Here is a 20,537-nt window from a genome sequence, read left to right as displayed (position 1 = left end):
ACGACGGACGCAAAGTGATGAGAAAAGCTCACTTGGCCCTTTGGGCCAGGTGAGCTAATAATTGTCCCTGATTTTTTTGTTTACATCTTTGTAAATAAATAGTATGCATGACAATTTTGACATCTTTAAAATCTACTATATCTCATATGTTCAGTTTAGTTGTTTTCTCGTTGATACACGATTGTTTATTTATACAAAAAAAAAACAAAAAAAAAACCGTAAATAAGATAAATTAAAATGATCTACAATTGTTATGATGGTTCAACATTTATAACTTTATTATGATAATCTGAATCTCAGACAATCAAGCTTTTAAAAAGGGGGGAATGTATTAAAATATCATTGTCAATAAATACAGTTTAGTTTTTTGGGAAATCTTGTTAAACGTCATTTTAGATCATAGTCCAATTTTGTTTTATGAACTCCCTGTCCCCACCGAAGTCGCTTAGCAAAACGAATGTGACTGTACCTATGTTTGCTGTCGCTATAGCTGTGTTTTAATCCAGTTTAATACAGCTACACAGCAAAAATAGTTACCTTTTGACAAGAGAAGCAATACACATGTTTGTGCATCCAGAGGCGTTCATTACAGTTATATATAATATTGAAATGAGAATTATCAAGATATCTTTAGTTTTCTAAAATAGTTTTTTAAAAAAAAGATTGCACTATGTTTATAATTCCACAAAGGCCTATCGTTGTTTGTTCGATAGGTTTAACCGTAAATTCTAAACACGCCTTATGAAATCACAAGTTTGCTTTACTAAACGTTTATGGAATTTTTTACAAAAAAAATGGATCCAGAAATACTAAACCTCTTTTAATTTGATTACTAAGTTTGTTTCATATATATTGGATTGTGTGTCTTCCGCATTGTTTAGTTGTTTCAGAGTAGAATCATATTCAAAACAGTGTGGCTGTGGCCATTGATTGACGACCTAAATTATCCCATTGACTGGGACAGATTATGTGAACGTTTGTCTGTAACGACCACTGCTCACTATGTAAGTACTTGTTAAAGACACTTAAACTGTGGGGTCACCAAAGGTTCTCAACACCTAAATGAAGTTATCCGAAAAATTAATCAGGAATAACACGATTTTATGATTTATATCAATAATATAAATCAAAACATAAAGATTATTCCTGATTAATTTTTCGAATTATTTTATTATTGAAGGCGTTAAGAACCTTTGGTTACCCCACAGTTTAAATTCTACAATAAGTAAATAGTGAGAAGTGGTCGTTACAGACACACGTTCACCTAATCTGTCCCAGTCAATGGGATAATTTAGGTCGTCAATCAATGGCCACAGCCACACTGTTTTGAATATGTTCTATATTAATTCTTGAAATTTAATACAATAGTATAAGCTATTCTGAGTTTTCCCTTTCGTTTAATGTATCATTTTCATTGTTGTTGCCATTGAGTTATAACATCAGTATACTAAATAAGTTTTGTATTTTTATTTTTTTAGGAGGGGGAGAAATCATGCAATCTTATGTTACTAAAACAATCCACTATTCTCATGGGACCATACTTCTTGTAAACGCGTTTGTTTTTTTTTTACTTACGGCAAATTTAATTCACGCTTTAATTTTGTTATTAAGAAATTTTTTAATATATGAGACAAAACATTTCTTCCAATCATGTTTTCAGAAGCGTGTCATCAATTAAAAGATAACCAATGGACAAAGGGAAACAATCTCACTCGATTCTCCTATAATAGATGCATTATCAATCCGTACACAATTATTTAAAGTAATTCCGACTTCCAAACCAATAAATAATGAGCACAGGTTGGTTACCAGTCGCCTATATACAATTCGTCAGATCTGGTGGACAGCCCATAGCTGACTATCAGTCGCCTATGATACACTTCGTCAGATCTGGTGAACGGTTCGGTTCGTCTAGTGGCTGAAGATACAATCTGTCAGATCTTGTGGACGGTCCTTGGCTGACTATCAGTCGCCGGAGATACAAACTGTCAGATCTGGTAGACGGTCCATGGCTGACTATATCAGTCGTCGGAGATACAATTTGTCACATCTGGTGGACGGTCCTCGAGTGACTATTAGTCGCCGAAGATACAATTCGTCAGATCCAGTGGACGGTTCTTCGCTGACTATCAGTCGCCGGAGATACAATTCGTCAGATCTGGTGGACGATCCTTCGCTGACTACCAGTCGCCGAAGATACAATTCGTCAGATCTAGTGGACGATCCTTCGCCGAAGATACAATTCGTCAGATCTAGTGGATGATCCTTCGCCGAAGATACAATTCTGAACGGTCCTTCGCTGACAATCAGTCGCCGGAGATACATTCCGTCAGATCGGGTGGACGATCCTTCGCTGACAATCAGTCGCCGAAGATACAATTTGTCAGATCCGGAGAACTGTCCCTAGATATATATACTGACACATGTTTTGTAAATTTCCAGTATACTGATTCTGATTGTGCTAAAAAGTAAAATCACAAAAATACTGAACTCCTAAGAAAATTCAAAAAGGAAAGTTCCTAATCAAATGACAAAATCAAAAGCCCAAACTCATCTTACGAATGGATAACAACTGTCATATTCCTCACTTGGTACAGGCATTTTTTTACATAGAAAATGGTGGATTAAACCTGGTTTTATAGCTAGATTAACCTCTCACTTGTGTAAAAGTCGCATAAAATTCCATATATCAACAACGATGTGTGAACAAAACAAAGAGACAAAATAGGTTAAATGCCAATAATAGGGGTACAGCAGTCAACATTGGATTATCATCTTAATCACTCTAGAAATAAACAAATATATTAATTTATTGTATATTATTGTAATAAACCATGACAAAATAACACAATTGCGGGATGTATAAATACAGAGCCACGCCCGGCATATGTAAGAAAGAAACACAAAAAGGAATATGGACAAAGCATATCAGCAAAAATGTAAGACAATAATGCAGAAATTATAACAGATCAATAACACAATGACGGGATGTATAAGCAAAGAATCACGCAAAAGTATATAGACAAAACATATTCGAAAAATGAAAGGCAAGAATAAAAAAAAACTTATCATTGAACAATAACGGGATGTACAAGTACAGAGCCACATCAAATGGATACCACCAAACCTAAGTTTATAACTCTCTCAGGCAAATTGGACTTCAGACGATTTATGTTCTACTTAAACCTTTTGGTATACCTATAAAGGCTATATGCTAGCCGGACGTTTATACAGTCTTGGGCCCCAGTCTATTTTTGTTTTATATAAATGACCTAGCAAATGACCTAAATTCAACAGTTCGTCTCTTTTCTGATGATACAGTAGTCTACATAACCATCGCCTCAGATACTGATTGCCAACACCTACAGTCGGACCTAGATAAACTAGCACTATGGGAGGAGAAGTGGAAGATGAAGTTTCACCCAGAAAAGTGTAGCGTACTGACTGTCTCCAGAAAGAAAAAGCCAATCAAATGGGACTACATATTACACGGCCACGTACTAAAACATGAAACATCAATGAAGTACCTAGGCTGTACCATCACAAACGAACTAGACTGGGGAGAACACATCAACAACATTACCAGCAAAGCCAGCAGAAGTCTTGGTTTCCTCCACAGAAATTTACACATCGGCTCTAAAAGCATCAAATAGCCAGCTTACAGAACTCTAGTAAGGCCCAACTAGAATATGCCATTACAGTATGGGACCCATATCATCAGAAACATATTGACCAAATTGAAAAAGTACAAAGGGGGGCTGCGCGATACGTCACCAAGCGCCACAGAAACAGATCAAGTGTCACAGATATGATTAGCAACCAAAGACTGGAAATGGTCCTTCTTTGTGAACACCACCAAATAAAATAAAATTGAGAATTGAAATCGGGAATGTGTCAAAGAGACCACAACCTGACCATAGAAAAGACAACAGCTGAAGGTCACCAACAGGTCTTCAATGTAGCGAGAAATTCACGCACCCGAGGGCGTCCTTCAGCTGGCCCCTAAACAAATATATACTTGTTCAGTGATGATGAACGCCTTACTAAACTCTAAATTGTACACAAGAAACTAAAATTAAAACAAGACTAACAAAGGCCAGAGGCTCTTGACATAGGACAGGCGCAAAAATGCGGCGGGGTTAAACATGTTTATGAGATCTCAACCCTCCCCCTATACCTCTAGCCAATGAAGAAAAGAAAACGCATAACAATACGCACATTAAAATTCAGTTCAAGAGAAGTCCTAGTCTGATGTCAGAAGATGTAACCAAAGAAAAGAAACAAAATGACAATACTAAGTAATACATAAATAACAACAGACTACTAGCAGTTAACTGACATGCCAGCTCCAGACTTCAATTAAACTGATTGAAAGATTATGATTTCATCATATGAATATCAGGCACAATCCTTCCCGTTAGGGGTTTAGTATCATACCATCATAATTACATTAGATGTATGTTTCATTATAATATTTTATTCTGATTGGCTAACTGCACATCACGTGTTATTCCGTAAGCAGTTGCATTGCTCAATACAACTTTTCACTCATGATAACACGTGCTCCAACAATAAAGTGCACAGGTGAGTTAAATAATAAAATATATAAAATTCGTGTTTTCATGATCATAGCTAAAAAATGTAATTATAAGTATTGAATGCTTCTTTTTGTAACTTTATAGGGTTGTAAAAGCGTTGACCGTGCGTACATTTTTAGAATGAAGCGCTTCCGCGCTTCATACAAAATGTACTTCGGTCAACGCTTTTACACCCCAATAAATTTACAAAAAGAAGCATTCAATTCTTAAATAATATATTTGAGAAGAACATAAAGACTAGAACAAGCTTCCCCCGGAGATCGCCACAGCACAGTCATGAGAAGAACATAAAGACTGGAACAAGCTTCCCCCGGAGATCGCCACAGCAGTCATTTGAGACATTCAAATCTCTAATGACCAACCTAAAGAAATAAAGTTAAACATTTGTTTTTATCCTGTTTTTAACCATGCAAAACCAATTTGCCAGTATATTCAGAAAGTTGAATGTGGGCAGTAAAAAGGAAGAAGAAGAGAAGAAGATATGTTTGTGACTATGAGCGTTCCTGGTGTTGGTTATACCAGAAATACGTGCTGTGAAAATGTTGGCTGAGACTATCATTGGGTAGACCATCAATTACTTAATTTATATTGATAGTTTTGGCGTTCAAAACTTTTAACTGTAACGTATCTGATGAAGATTATACCAAAAACACGTGTATTGCGCGCGTAAAATATATAATAATTTGTTTTGTCTTATAATGTTTATATAGTACTATTAAACGAGAATACCTTATTTTGTGTGTCGCTTATCTTCCTTCAACAATAAATTAATCGTCATACCTCTGTGTTTTATAGGTACCATGCATAATCGCATTTGTCATCGATTCTTATGATTATTCAGTTTGCGTTATTTAGGGAGAAAAACGAAAATAAAGTCATTTAAGTAAGTCATACAAGACTTCCGGTTTTAAACTTGTACATAATTTTCATAAGAGTACTCGGCAACAGGACAATCATTTTCTGGTTAATAGTTAGAAGCTAATACGTTTTATTTATAACATACGTACGTTCAAAGTATACAGAAACGCGAAAATATTAGAATTTATCAGAAACGGACTACGGAAAAAAGGGAGAGGGTTAAAAAAAATTGTCCTGTCTCCAAGTTCCAGGCTATGAATTTAGATACCTTTTTCTGAAATTCTCCAGGCATACAATATTTTACAGAAATTCTCCCTACAACAGTTTACATACTTTCAACCAAGCTCTAAATGCCCGAAAAGAGGGTCGAAAGATACCAGAGGGACATTGAAATTCATAGATCGAAAATAAACTACCAACGCCATGGCTAAAAAAGAAAAAGACTAATGTACATAAGACACAACATAGAATACTAAAGACTAAGCAACACAAACTCCACCAAAAACTGGTAGTGATCTAATTTAATACCAAATATGGCAGAATGACATGTTTTGTTATATTATTTTTGTTATTGAAAAAAGGAAAATGAGCATAAATATATTTATTTTTTCAAATTGTCTTTCTTGATGTGACGTTCCATCCAACTGTCCAAATATTCTTTTTCTTTAGTGTGTATCTCAGGGACTGTCAACTGCATGTGGTCTTGTAACCTTTGATATGCCTGAGGATGGAATAACTTCACCCGGTAAACTAACATCCATGTTTGAGTTGGCTGCAAACATTATAATCATATTTGTTCTCGCACACTTCTCTGCTTTGTTGTGTCTCCGTTTTCTTGTTACCCGACAACAGTTTATCAGCATCTTTAAGTTTAGCACAACATGTCTGTATACCGATGTTGGACTGATTTTCTTTTGCCTCTTTTGTTTCTTCTGCTGTTCTCTGAATGTAGCATTTACGATTCGATTTTAATATATCTGGCGGAAGTTAAGTCATCGTTGTTGAACTCAACATTATCAAGAAGCGGTGTTGAATTTTGATCTACACAGGGCTTGTTCAATGCCGTTTGGCAATTTATTTCTTCCGCGGAGAGATGTCTGCTCTTATTCTTATCATTTCGTGATATAACTGCCGTGTTACTTATAACACTTGATACAGATATAGAACGTGATCCCGGCTCTGTAAAGGGTACAACTTTGTTACTATTAAATACGTATCTAAGTCTCTGAACAAACCTTGTCAAAGCAAAGCTACTTGTGGAAAAACTGTTATTTAGGCAGAAGTTAATTATAGATTGAGTCTCGTGTTTATAAACTTTATAATCCGGGAGAAGTTTCCCCAACAAATTTTGATGTACACGCTTAACAACTCGTTATAATCTTTATTTATCCCCTATGGATCCATTAGACTGTTATTGACGTCACTGACTTGGGACAGGCACAAAAATGCGGCGGGGTTAAACATGTTTGTGAGATCTCAACCCTCCCCCTATACCTCTAGCCAATGTAGAAAAGTAAACGCATAACAATACGCACATTAAAATTCAGTTCAAGAGAAGTCCGAGTCTGATGTCAGAAGATGTAAACAAAGAAAATAAACAAAATGACAATAATACATAAATAACAACAGACTACTAGCATGCTTATTTCCTTCCGATGAATATAGCTGACCAAACATTTCTCTTAAATTATATATAAAATAATGGTGAGATACGTATCCTCATAAAAAAAAACGTATGTTGTTCCATGCGTGTGGCTAACTAATGTCGTCTGAAGTCTAAAAAAAAAAGGTGTTATATGGACATCATTACACTTCTCAATCTTGTCAGACAATTTTCATATGTCCCCTAAGGAGGTAGACCTACGATAAGGTAATTAACTTTTAAAATCACCATTACGTTTTCATCAAACATTTTCATTTGTATATTTAGATCTGTGTCAGGTAAATGCGACACATTGATGAAACTTTACTTTTACAAACGCATGACTGATATAAAGAGTTATCTCCCTGAAACAAGTTACAAAATTCAAATTCATGGAATATTAGGTACAATATGTATTCGTATACCTTTCATTTATTGACCCCTGGGAATGCAACGAGTCATAATAGTAAAATTTCACACTGCAATTATTCAATTTGACTATATGAAAATTGTAATCAGTTCATGTATTAAACAAAAAAATGAAACCAAAGCGCGCCGGACGCACGAACTAGCCTAAGTGTCTTATTACACAACTGAATAATGCCCATAAAAAGGTTGAAATGATTATTTTAGGTGGATATTTTTTAATACTCGTTTACTAGGATATTAATTCATAGTTGAAAACTTTTGTCAGATAAACTTTTGGTTGAATAACTAGTATATAGTTAGTTATTCAACCAAAAGTTTAACTGACACCTTGCGATTTGATGAGGATAGATTGATGGATGGCTGTTTGACTTCCAGTGGCAAAAATGCCAATCTAGTTAAAAACCGATCTCTCATCGCTCCTGTTTCTGATATGTCGCGTGGGAGATCTAACGAAACCGGCTTTGAGGTCACATGTGAGTGAACTAAAAGTCATGAATTTATAAAGATATGCAAATGAGTTGACGACCTATTAATAAGCCAATCAAAAAAGTTTATGAATTATTATGACTGACGATTTCGTCGTAAATAAAATGAGTTACATCCCTTTGCCTTACGTTAAACTTCCAAGATCGTGGAAGACTCAATTTCATTGGTCGAAAAAGACACACCTACGAGGTCACTCACATGTGACCTCAAAGCGGGTTTCGTTAGATCTCCCACGCGACATATCAGAAACAGGAGCGATGAGAGATCGGTTTTTAATTAGATTGCAAAAATGCATATTCGGGACAAATATATATGTTTATGCATGTGGGGTATACGAGAATCCTGATTTGTACTGGGCTGGCCTTAACATCACCAGCATTTGACTTTGCAGCTGATCAATCGCTAGACTTAAAACAATTACAGCGCTGAGATTTGTATCTATATACAGCGCTTGACTCTACATCTCAGGCGCTTGACTTTACATCTGCAGCGCTAGATTTTTAAAAATTATTTTCAGCGCTAAACTTTACATTTGCACTGCTGTACTTCAGATGTACAGCTCTGGACTTTACATTTGCAGATCAGGACTTCATGTTTCATCTCCATGGCTCGATTGTAAATCTACCGCGCTCGACTTATGATCTACAACGGTCGACTTTACATATCCAGCGGTTTAGTTTAAATCTGCATCGCTATTTTCAGCACTGAACTTTTAAGTCTTCAGCGCTTAACTATACGTCTCTATTGCTTGACTTTCAATTAACAGCGCTAAACTGTTCATCTCTAGTGCTAACAATTAGAAGCCATTTTCATCTGTATAAGACCAACAGGGCCTACGAGCTAATGGATAAAGTATTTTCTTTCATATATATTTATTTATTTTACAACCCTGAATGTATATGTGTTATTCTTAATTGACCATCAACTTGTTGATCAATGTTAATACGGCGGTTAACATCAAATGTCGCCAATACTGTTTTGTATTCCGCCTCTTTTCTAATAGGAATTTCACCGTCTTTCACAACACTGTAAACGTATGGATAAAAAATTAACCATTTCAATTCCAATAAATAAGTATTTTCTTTGAAATTTTTATTAAAAGTTACCCAAGTCATAAAATCGTTTATATGCTTTCATTTGATGTTTTTCTTTTGTACAACAAATTTCACAAATAAAATAAGACGCAGAAAACTGCTTTCTACAAACATTAGCATTTCTCTTGATTTTTCAAGTGTATCAATTCCGAAATTGATTACCGTTGTTAGCTAGCGTTTAAAATGAAATGAACGACAAAAAATATGCAAGATGAGTAGTCATTCGACAAAAAATTATATTCGCTTTTTAATAATTTAAATATACTTAATGAGAGATAACAAAATTTAACGACTTTAAATAATTGATTAATCCTTTAAGTGACGAGTCTACCTTGACAAAATCTAAAGGTTTTCATTGAAGAATACGGGAAATTATTTCAGGCTAATTAAGTTTTTAATCAGAAGGCGATAATAAAAAGAAAATGGGATGACGGAGGGGGAGCAACTATTCCTACATCCACAAACGACTTCAAAGATAATGTTTTGTTTAAAAATGTTACATTTAGAAATCTTTGAAGTCCAAAACGGACAATTTAAAAATCGTTATGTAGAAACAGCATAGGTGCAAAACGTTAAAAATTAATCATATCCCTTTCGTGGCTAGTATACATTTAGTTAGGTTTCTAAACTTATAAATGTTTTATAGATAAGAACTTTAAATTTCCTTTACCACTGTATTAATACATTGGAAATAAAATATAGATTATGTATTGAACTACAAAAGTACTTTTGCCGTATTGATACCTTGACTTTTATAGCAGTTCAGAGCCTCAAAAATCTTACATTTGTTTCTGCTTTAAGTTTTTTTTCTTTTAATTCTTCCAAAATGTTGTGTTGCCTACGTGTGATCAAGTCTTATCATGATAATACATTGTTTGACGAAGAACATACGAGTTAATAAGTAAATACACAATCCCTGTCCAAAGCGCTAAAGCATCAACCCTATAACTGAGGAATCTGAATAAGTTTCAACTGATTTTTCCTGAAATAAAGGAATGGTACATTATCTTTACTTAACGGTCGGTGTAGAACTTTCTCTTGTGCTATAATATAGGGTTATTGCATGAATATTGGGAATATTGTCCCGAGTAGAATTTTATATTGCACGAGCTTGCGAGTGCAATATATGTTCTACGAGGGACAATATTCCCCAATATTCATGCAATAACCATTTTATTGTATAGCAATATAATATTTGAAAGTTAAATTGGTTTAAACTAAGATTTTGTCGTTGCTGACGTCATTAATTTCAAAGATTTATTGCACTATAGCAATATTGGAATTTATTGCACGCTAACTTTTGGTTACTTTCTGTGGGAAATATTATATTGCTATGCGATAATGTCATATTCAAGACTTGTTTCATTCAAAATGTCATTTTCTTTATCAAGCAGCAAAGCAGCAAATGTTTATTGTCAATTTTTATTCCTGAATGAGGTAGTCAATTTAGACAAATAAGTTACATTTATCGGTCTGTGTTTTAATACAGTAACAAATGGAGATATTTATATTTAATAGTTACAGATTGAGGTGGAAGATTAAGATAGGGATCAAATTATAAACAAACTTATAACGTTCCTTATTCGTCCAATAACGCAGACTTAAATCTCACTAAATATCGCGTTATTTTGAATTGATGGGGAATTATGACTTGTTGTCTGTCGTTTGTGTAATTTACTAGATAGCTTTCGCTGATTTTCATGTCGCATTAAGCAATGAGAAACATTAACGGGGTTAAGACTCGCATCAATATAATAAAATGAAATAGATCCGATGTCCTTTTCATTTAGTTTTGTAATTGACTAATAACATCAAATGATGAAGTACTAGATTGCACTTTCTTTATCTGTGATAGGCACAGTATATAGCAAATACTTCCTATATATATATGTATATATATATATATGTATATAGGAAGTATTTGCAATTATTGTATAATTTATATCATCTGTTCAGTTTTTGCATCTTTGTGCGATGATATTCAACACTTTTTAGTGTTTTGTTTTCCATTTACTTATCGGTATTGTTACACAATCTTTTAGACTCATATAATTTTTCCTGTTTGTGTAGTATTGTCAATTTTGATGATCCAATACCTAGTAAGTTTACTGGTTGGTAGATTCTTATAGACTCTATATAGGAAGTAAATATACAGTTTTAAAACCTTTTAATGAAGACCGGGCAAAATCTCGTTTACAAAAAAACAACAACAGTATAGCATAACTTTTTATGTTTATGGGATGTATGTTATAGCCAAAACCATATTTCAGACTTGAATGGTGTATATTTTGTTGTCATAATACAACGTGAGTATGATTGTCTAAAACAAGAACTTGTTGTCCAGATGCATATTTCTCCATACTTTCACTATATACATATTTGTGTATAATTTTTTACGTTATGCAATAATCTCAACATGATAGTATCTGCTAATATATATATCTCATCGGCCATCCTAACTCAAAATTTTATTCCTATAAATCGCATTATTTTTTAAATCCTAATGAAAGTCATGTGTAAAAGGCGGGCCAATAATTCGACTATTCACTGAAGAAAGGAAATCGTAGTCATAAATAGAACGAAAGTAAAAAAAAAAATAATTACATAGTATATAATAAGCCATTATTAAATATTCTCTATTAGTTACACAAGTTTGTATAGCTGAATATAAATCTAGAATGATTAATTATACTTGTAACCAAACAGTCACTTATACTTAATATTTATTTACATATATTTTCTTAATTTTACATTTGTCTGTAATCGACTTTTAAAACATTCTAAATTTCAAATGGCCATTATGTGATTTGCCATAAAAATATTAAAACCAAATAGTGTAGCCAAACCAAACAAAAAACATTCTAGAGTCTTCAAAAATTATTTTGTGATCCGGCATCTTTGGTCTATTGCAATTGTCCTGTTTACAACCAACAACAAATGACTTTTGTGGGACAGGATTTTCTAAAAAAAAAAGATTTTTCTGTCTGACAGTAAACAATGTGAGACAAGCTACATGACACTTCAAAGCGAAAAGGTTGACTTTGTATATAACTGTAAGTTCACCCCTTCTCGCTTTCCAGCAAATAATACCGTAGCTATATATGTAATGTGTAGTTTCAGTTTGGCCGAGTGGAAGGTGTATTTAATGTGGGAAGTGGGATGTATAAATACGCAGACACGTCCGGACGGAATCGGACGTTTAATCCGATACGTCGTATAACTTGGGATTGCAAGGAAAGGAACCATTGTAACAAATCTCTAAAGGGTCTGTATTTGACCTGTTGCTATAGTAATCATCTCAAATCATTTGAAGACGTAATAGAAAGAAACCAATTTGCCAGTATTGAAAAAAAAATATGGATTTCGAAACCGTGACAAACTTGTTATGAAATCACCATGAGAATCGGGTACCATTGGAATTGCTATACACAAAAGTCCCTAAACAAAAACGTTTAATCACCCTTTTCTACACTGTAATTTTGACAAGGAGTGATTAAGTTTTTTGTTTTTGTCGCTTTTTTAACATTTCTACGTGTTTGTTTTTTTTGGTTTTATACGCACTGTCGTCAGTTAAATATTATGTAGTCTTAATTTGAATCTGTGTAGATCTGTGTAGTCTAAATTTGAATTGCCAAGTTCTTTAATCGTATATACATTGTCTAAGTATTGTCCTTAAATTTCTGAGTTTCTTCAGTTTGGTAGTCAAATCCACGCTAAAAAGGGGTCCGTTTGGCTGTGTAGGATGTAGAAATACACAACCATGAGACGTTACGCACGTTATTGCGTCAATACTGTGTATTCAACAAGTCCACACTAAAAAACAGCTTTTCTATAAAATCATAACAGTTAAGATATATAAAACTTATATCCATAGACTAGACAGGTAAATACTATTTCGAAAAAAAGTGCAAATTGTTTTATCATACTTTACTATAGTCTAAAATAAGGACAACATATTGACAAAACGTCAAAAATATGCGTGTCAGACGTAACAGACTATACGCATAATAACTTTAGCAGGGGTGTTTGTGTTCTTCAAAACAGTGTTATATCCACGAAAATTCGAATGAATGATATGCTTTATATATAAAGTATTACAATATTACTGAATATGCGTTCCTGTAACGATCAACGCTATTTTTTGGTAAAAACAAATAGTGGTCATTATGGTCAGATTTTGGAAAATGTTAAGTTATCAAAATTTATAGGTTTTAAAATATAAGATTATATGATATTTCGTTTGTGTAAATTATGCTAACAAATGTACATACACAGACCATATCAGAATCGAATTTTTGCAGCACTCACACTTCATATAAAAATGCAACGGCTTCTGGCAAATGTCTTGCAAGATGTCCAATGTCGGATTTTGCCGCTTTTTACAAATAAATTGGCTTTTGCGACGCTATGCGTTGAAAAATTAGATTAGTTGCATGCTACATAGTGCTTTTCCGTAATTGTGCTTTAACTTTGCAAAACAGCTACATAGTTTTTAATAATTTGCGTAGTCAAAACGACTTCGTTTTCAAAGAAATGAAATGTCTTGCAAGTTTGTCCACTGGACGATTTTCATACGTTTTCAACGTTAATTGTCTATTCGGGGTACGCTATTTATGGTGGATCGCCGTCTGTATATTTCCTCAGACAGAATTTTCTTGATGGTCAGATACTATCAATAGGACCACAAAGTATTAAAAAAAATCCGATGACTGGGGTTGTTCGTTTAGATGAGGTTCTTAAGTTGTGAAAAAGTTAGTATCACGAGAGGATAAAAAAATCCTCTTTTTCAAATTTTCAAATTTGGGAAGCGTAAAACTTCGATTTTGTTTCATTTCTCTGCAATAAGATGTATAAAACTTGAAAGTAAAAATGAAATTGGGCTTAAGCGTGCCATTGGCTATATACACCTCTCCACATCACACAAAGCTGGTAAATAATGTATATGAGATGAATTATAAATAACCTTTTATTTCTGACAAACGTTTCATTTTTTTAATCTAATTGTACCGCTATTAGTAAATTGAATTTTATAAGCAAGACCCGTTTAACTTGTAATTCCCGACAAACTTATTATAGTAAAGCAAAATATATATCTTCCTCCTTTTCGGATCTAAATGGGGAAACATTGCATTTTATTAAGTTTTATGTCAATTGGTCTCTGGTAGAGAGATGTCTCATTGGCACCCATCATACCGTATATATCTTCTCATTTCATATAGATTTATGCATTACCAAAATACGATATATTTTGTTGTTTGTTTCTTACGTTACTTTCAGTGGGAAATATTTCATGCATATTCAATACAACTATTCATTAAGAAGTATCCATATTGATATGCAAAACAAAAATTACAAGCAAAATAAAAAAACTTATCCCACATAATCATTAATCGCCGTAAAACGTAAGAAATTGACGTTACCATTTGAGACGCAATATCGTGCTTAACGTCTGAATGATGGGAATGGGAATGTTAATTATGATGCCTGGTGTAGGAAGAGGGCCACGGTCTTTACTTTTTAAAGACAATTGCAACAACTTATGAGGCAATTTTGCTGTACCGTGCATACAATACCCATCCTACCGTCGTTAGTTCTCGTCAGGAATTTGCAACTGAATATGTTACTGGTTTTTAATCAATCAATTTCTTATGAGAAAAAAAAAAAACAGTCAATTCTATACTCGTCTTGATTTTATAGTGGAAATATCGCCCGAATGATTTTGAATCATATTAGTTATTATTATGTTAATTATACATTAATTAATTTAATATGAAATTGATTTCTTAATTGGTTTACGAAACGTAATCTTGATGAAATGCATATGTCAATAGAAGTTGACATTTTGAAATAGAAACCTACAAAATCAGGCGAATCCACGACTCCACTTGTAATTATTAAACTGCATTTCAAATAATAAACACAGGAAAGGATTCAATAATAGTTTATTATTCAATTAATACACATTAAGTATTCAAATGATTTGAAAGTAAACATTTATTTTTTCGTCTTTAGTGACAGTACAATTAACTAATGTCGCCTGGTTACTTTAATCGAACGAACGAAACTTTTATCTGAATATGAAATTGCTAATACTGAAAGTCTGTTATAAAGGTAACCATTTCAGCATTTTTTTCGTATATTCTACGGTGCATCAATTAATCCAAATCATAACAAGTTAATTGAATAAAGCAGATCGAATCCACAAGAATATAACTGTTGAAGACAACCATAAAAATAGCAGCAGACGAATTATATGGAGTCGTTGTATTCAACCCACACGATGACTTATCAAGCTTTAAGTCATCAAATTATTATAGAAAAATGAGATTAGATGTGATAAAAAAGGGTGAGGGCGGGGGTAGTGTGAGAACTACTCCAATGTAGAGTACTTAACTGAGAACAGAGAACTATATAGAAAAGCAGGTTACAGTAAAGGTTTGGTTGTATTGGTCAAATCTTTATACATAACATATAACTATGCGGTATTGGTTTTGCTCATTGTTGAAGGCAATACAGTGTTGATAACATCTATGGAAATTGGTCGCTGGTTGATAGTTGTCTCATTAGGGGACGACCATTTGATATTCGGGGGGGGGGGGGGCATGAGGGTTTGTTTTTTTGATCGGTTATTTATTTTTGTAAAGTAAGAAAAGATTATTCATTTTCTGCACTATTGAAGCAAGATTCGAAAACATTTTTTAAATAATTTGTTTATTATAAATAGTACATGTATAGTCAAGTCATTATGTACCATATAATCAGAATTAATCCTCCTCCTCTGCAGAAATTAATCTCTTTATATTCTCAACTGCATATACATGTATTGCATACATATTTAGTATTAAAGTTTGGTTGTAACTAGCCTCTTTTAAAAGTATTGGCAAACATATTTTGCCGAGCGGATCGAGGCAAATTGTTTTTTGAAGGGTTTTTGGGCCACTGAAGGCCCAAGAAGCTATAGAACAAATGATGCAAAATCATGCTCTCTTAATAGGTGTTTCCCAGACTTTTTCTTAATCTGAAAATGCAAGTTTTGTTTTAATATTTTTTTACAATATTTTGGTCTCAAAGCAAAATGTATAAATTCAGTGTATCAAAAGACCAATGTGCATGATAAAGCAAAAATGGAATTCACATAGTTAAGTCTGTGGCTGCTGTTTTTTTTTTTTTTTAAACTCATGATCAAGTTCATAACAAAATTACTAGATTACAAAAGGAATGCAAAACTAACAGAATACAGAAGGGCAACCAATGAACAAAAGACAAATAAATAAGAAACATTGATCCCGAAAAATCAGGCCTACGTCTGAGGGAAAACAGAACTTGCTTTTTGCAAGGCACTCGCCGTGAACACAATTTGATATGGAGACAAGCGTTTGGTCTGAAATTTCCTACACGAGGCATTTGCTGCAATGTAGTTACGACCCTGTTAAAATAAAAGTGAGGTAAAGTTTCCTGAGACAATATACCTCATCAAGTTAAATGAAACCAATTTTCAGACATTTCAAGTATATTTAAATAATATTTATACTTTTTAAAATTATTAAGAAAATTGGGAAGTGTTTCCCGAATTGTTTTTTTTTTTTTTTTTTTTGGGGGGGGGGGTGAATTTATGAAGAATCTGGTGTCATCTCATAACTTTCGATTTATTTTTGTGATTATCAAGGCTGAGTTATTTATTTTCAAAATCCTCCTGTCCCGCCCCCCAGAATATCAAATGGTCGTCCCCTTAGCAATCCTATCACATTTTCTTATTTGTACATTTAAAGGATGCTACATGTCATCTATTTTGGCAATCCTAACATGATATCGGGGTTTGGGTTTGGACAAGATAGTGTCCTTATCCCTTATATAAGTATTTTTTTACTATGCAGACTATGGTCCACGTTTTCAGTCATTCGGTTATTGAAATTATATCAGATGAATGAAAGACAAGCCATGCACATCAGTCATTCAGCAAACCATGTTGAACTGTATATCAATATATTGACTCATTGGCAATCATACCACATCTTTTTTTATAATTAGTATACACGGAATTGGCATTTTATTCCGACACAGAGCGAGTTTTAAAAAAATCACAAAAATAAAAATGACCTTCAAAAGATAACAACCATGCAGTTTGCATGCCGAAAAGCTTTACAACACTACTAAGATTAGAATATGCATTTTGTAAATAATGTGAAATTGAATATAATTTAATATGTGGAGATGAATACACAATATATAGCCACTTTTTGGTAAAAAAATCCTCATGAAATAACAATTACTCTCTTTAAAATGTTTTATAGATATAAGAAAATGCGGTATGAGTGCTAATGAGACAACTCTCCATCCAAGTCAAAATTTATAAAAGTAAACCATTTGTCTTACTGATATTTTTTTTAATTCATGTTTCTCTCAGTCTATTATAGTTTTCAAAATAATAGGCAAACATTAAAAAATTGCAAAAGAAGTAAGGGTAAGGACCGATTTTGTCATCAAACTCCAGGTTCATCTGATGAAAGATTGTGGACACTTTTTTAAAAACACTGAAGTGTCTACCTCAGTCAATTCAAATAGTTTATGTAAAAGATTTGAACAGATTCAGTCATTAAAGAAACTCAAATTCAAGCTTAAATATTAAAAATCCAATCAAATATGCCATAATATGTCACTTTTCAGATGTTTTTGTCAAAAATGAAATTCAAGGCCGTAACTACCCTTGAGGCAAGTGAGGCAATTGCCTCACTAAAATTTCGACACTGATTATTTTTTTTATACATATATATAAATATAATAGTCATTTGTTTTTCTGTCACAACCTCAATTGCTATAACTTGTCATCATTCCTTTTAAACTATTCTTTCTGGATATAACTCAGCATCTCAACGGGTGATGTTTCTCGATTACACTTTAACCTAGTAACGATAATCATCATGGATCTTTAGTTAAAAACAGGCTCTTGCAGAAAAAGGAAAAGCGACACTGAAGGTAAAGAAGGAATAATTCTAGTAAACCCATTTTTTTTTTTGTGAACAGAGTCTGAGTATTGCATATAACTTCATTAGAACACTCCAAAAACGATAAGAAGACTGACAAATCAAGTACTGGTCTTCGGAAGGGGGCAGTCCTGTCTGCGTACTCGTTTCTCCGTTTCACCAACTTTTGACAAATCAAGTACTGGGCATCGCAAGGGGGCAGTCCTATCTGCGTATTCATTTCACGAACTATAATCTTTCTCTTTACAGATAAATAAAATATAAATAATATGAAACACGAATGCATGGATTAGTTTTTACCCATGTTTCTTTAACCTTAAAAATTGAAAAAAATATCCCATATTCCAATTTGATATTATTGAGGAATGGTAGAACCTTTAACACAGGATTTTGTCTTTACATATTCGGGACTACGGAATTTCGTTTCTTTATATTCGGGGTTTCGGAATCGGACACATCCAACCCCTAACCCCTAAATTTATAGATTCTGGAACTAAAATACCACCAACTATTTCCAGAAATAATTTGAAATTACGGAACTACATGTAAACGTCAAAAACTCCATTCCAATTCCCCTGTACCCATATCATATATACTTACTCTATAAATAGAATCATATACATGTATGTTATCTCATTCTATCCCTAGTTTGTCTACTCTTTGTCAGCATAAAAGCGAGTTTAATATTTTGTAACTGCGATTGTATGATGGTGCTTACAGGAAAGCTTAATTCCCTTTTGCAAACAAAAGCTGCTACCGAATTGCTGATGGAGAAGGAATTGGAAGAAGACATTGATCATTGTATTGATGATAATGTGCTACCTTTAGAAACACAGACTGCCCTGAAACGACTGAAAACTTGGAAAAGAGCATACATGAGTGGCGAGAGATTGTGCGGTCTTGCCATGCTCCATGTTCATCGCGATAAGGATATCAGCAGACCAAATCATGATTCTGAAACGATTTGACTGAACCGGCCATAGAAAAATGTGGCAAACTCTACTGAATCGATGTTTGTTTTATGTTCTGGCAGCAGACTCAAATCAGTGATATTTGGATGATTATCTTACATATAAATTTAAATAAAGTTGTTAAAAATTTGGTGTTAGGAAAAGTCTTAAAATATGAAAAACTTATATAAAAAGTGTACAAATTCAAAACATTATCAAACTCTCTAAAAATGCCTAGAATGCAGGATTTTGCACCATTCATTTCATACCCTCCAAAAAAAATTTTCGCCTCGCTTTGCTCGGCTCAATTATTTTGCCTCACTAAAATAAGATGCCTAGTTACGGCCTTGAAATTGGCCGCATCCGTGTTCACTCTCAACCTTTATATATGTTATGAATTATCATCAAACATACTACTTCGATATCGCGGGCATTTATCGTTGCAGGATATGTTTTTGTACAAAAAAAATTATAACTGGAGAACTTGTGGACAGGACAATTAATTTAGACCTTCGCCTTTTTTCTACAGACCGATATTATTTGTGTTCTGTTTTTGTTTGTTTGTATAGACTGTGAACATACTGTGAACATACATATATACAGCTTTCTCTCTCTATTATAAATATAAATATTATAAATAGCATAAACTAAATCAACTAATGATGCTGATATCCGATACATCTGCATCGAATTGTCAAAAACAGCCCATATTTATGTAATAGAAATATTCTACTATCCAATAAATAGCTAACAGTTTACATTTTAACAATTTTGTAAAACTGTTATATTTGGGCGCCAAAATAGGGGCTTGCTCTTCTCTTTTGACATTTTTAAAGGGCAATAGCTCAATAAAGAAGTCGTCTGAAAACGTTGACGTAAATAGACGAAAAAAGTAGATTTCAATAAACTGTACATTTTTTTACACGTGTCAGATTTTCTCTATTCACACCGGTTTCTAAGATAAAAGACCACACTGGCATGCTACTTATATATATGTTCTATTTTAGTCATGTCTGCTATGTCGTTTAAGTCTCAAAAGTTGACCTATAGTTAGTTTATTTGTCATTTGGTCTCTTGTGTAGAGTTGTTTCAGAGGCAACATACCACTTCTTTTTTTATATATCATAAAATATTAAAAAAACACAAATACCAAACTCCTAAGAAAGTAAATGATTTGTAAGTCCATAATGAAATGGCAAAACCAAAAGCTCAAACATCAGTAATTTGTTGAAAAACTTTAATAATAATTATCCTAAGTTTAAACTTTGAGAATGTTGCAATAAGTGGCATATTAGTTTTTTTCAATATCTGGAGGAAAACACAGATTTGTTTAATGATCAACATCGCAACTGTCCCCGCAAACAGTCATTCCTCAAACTGACTACCAGTTTGTGTGTATAAAGAGAGACAACTACAGCAAGACAAAACGTCTTCATATATTTTCTGTATTGATCAACCAACGCATTTTTCGTTGCGGAAATATATAGCGGCCGATGAAA

This window comes from Mytilus galloprovincialis, chromosome 2, assembly GCF_965363235.1.
Source record: "Mytilus galloprovincialis chromosome 2, xbMytGall1.hap1.1, whole genome shotgun sequence".
In the NCBI taxonomy this organism is placed as follows: Eukaryota; Metazoa; Mollusca; class Bivalvia; order Mytilida; family Mytilidae; genus Mytilus; species Mytilus galloprovincialis.
This window is presented reverse-complemented; position numbering follows the sequence as displayed.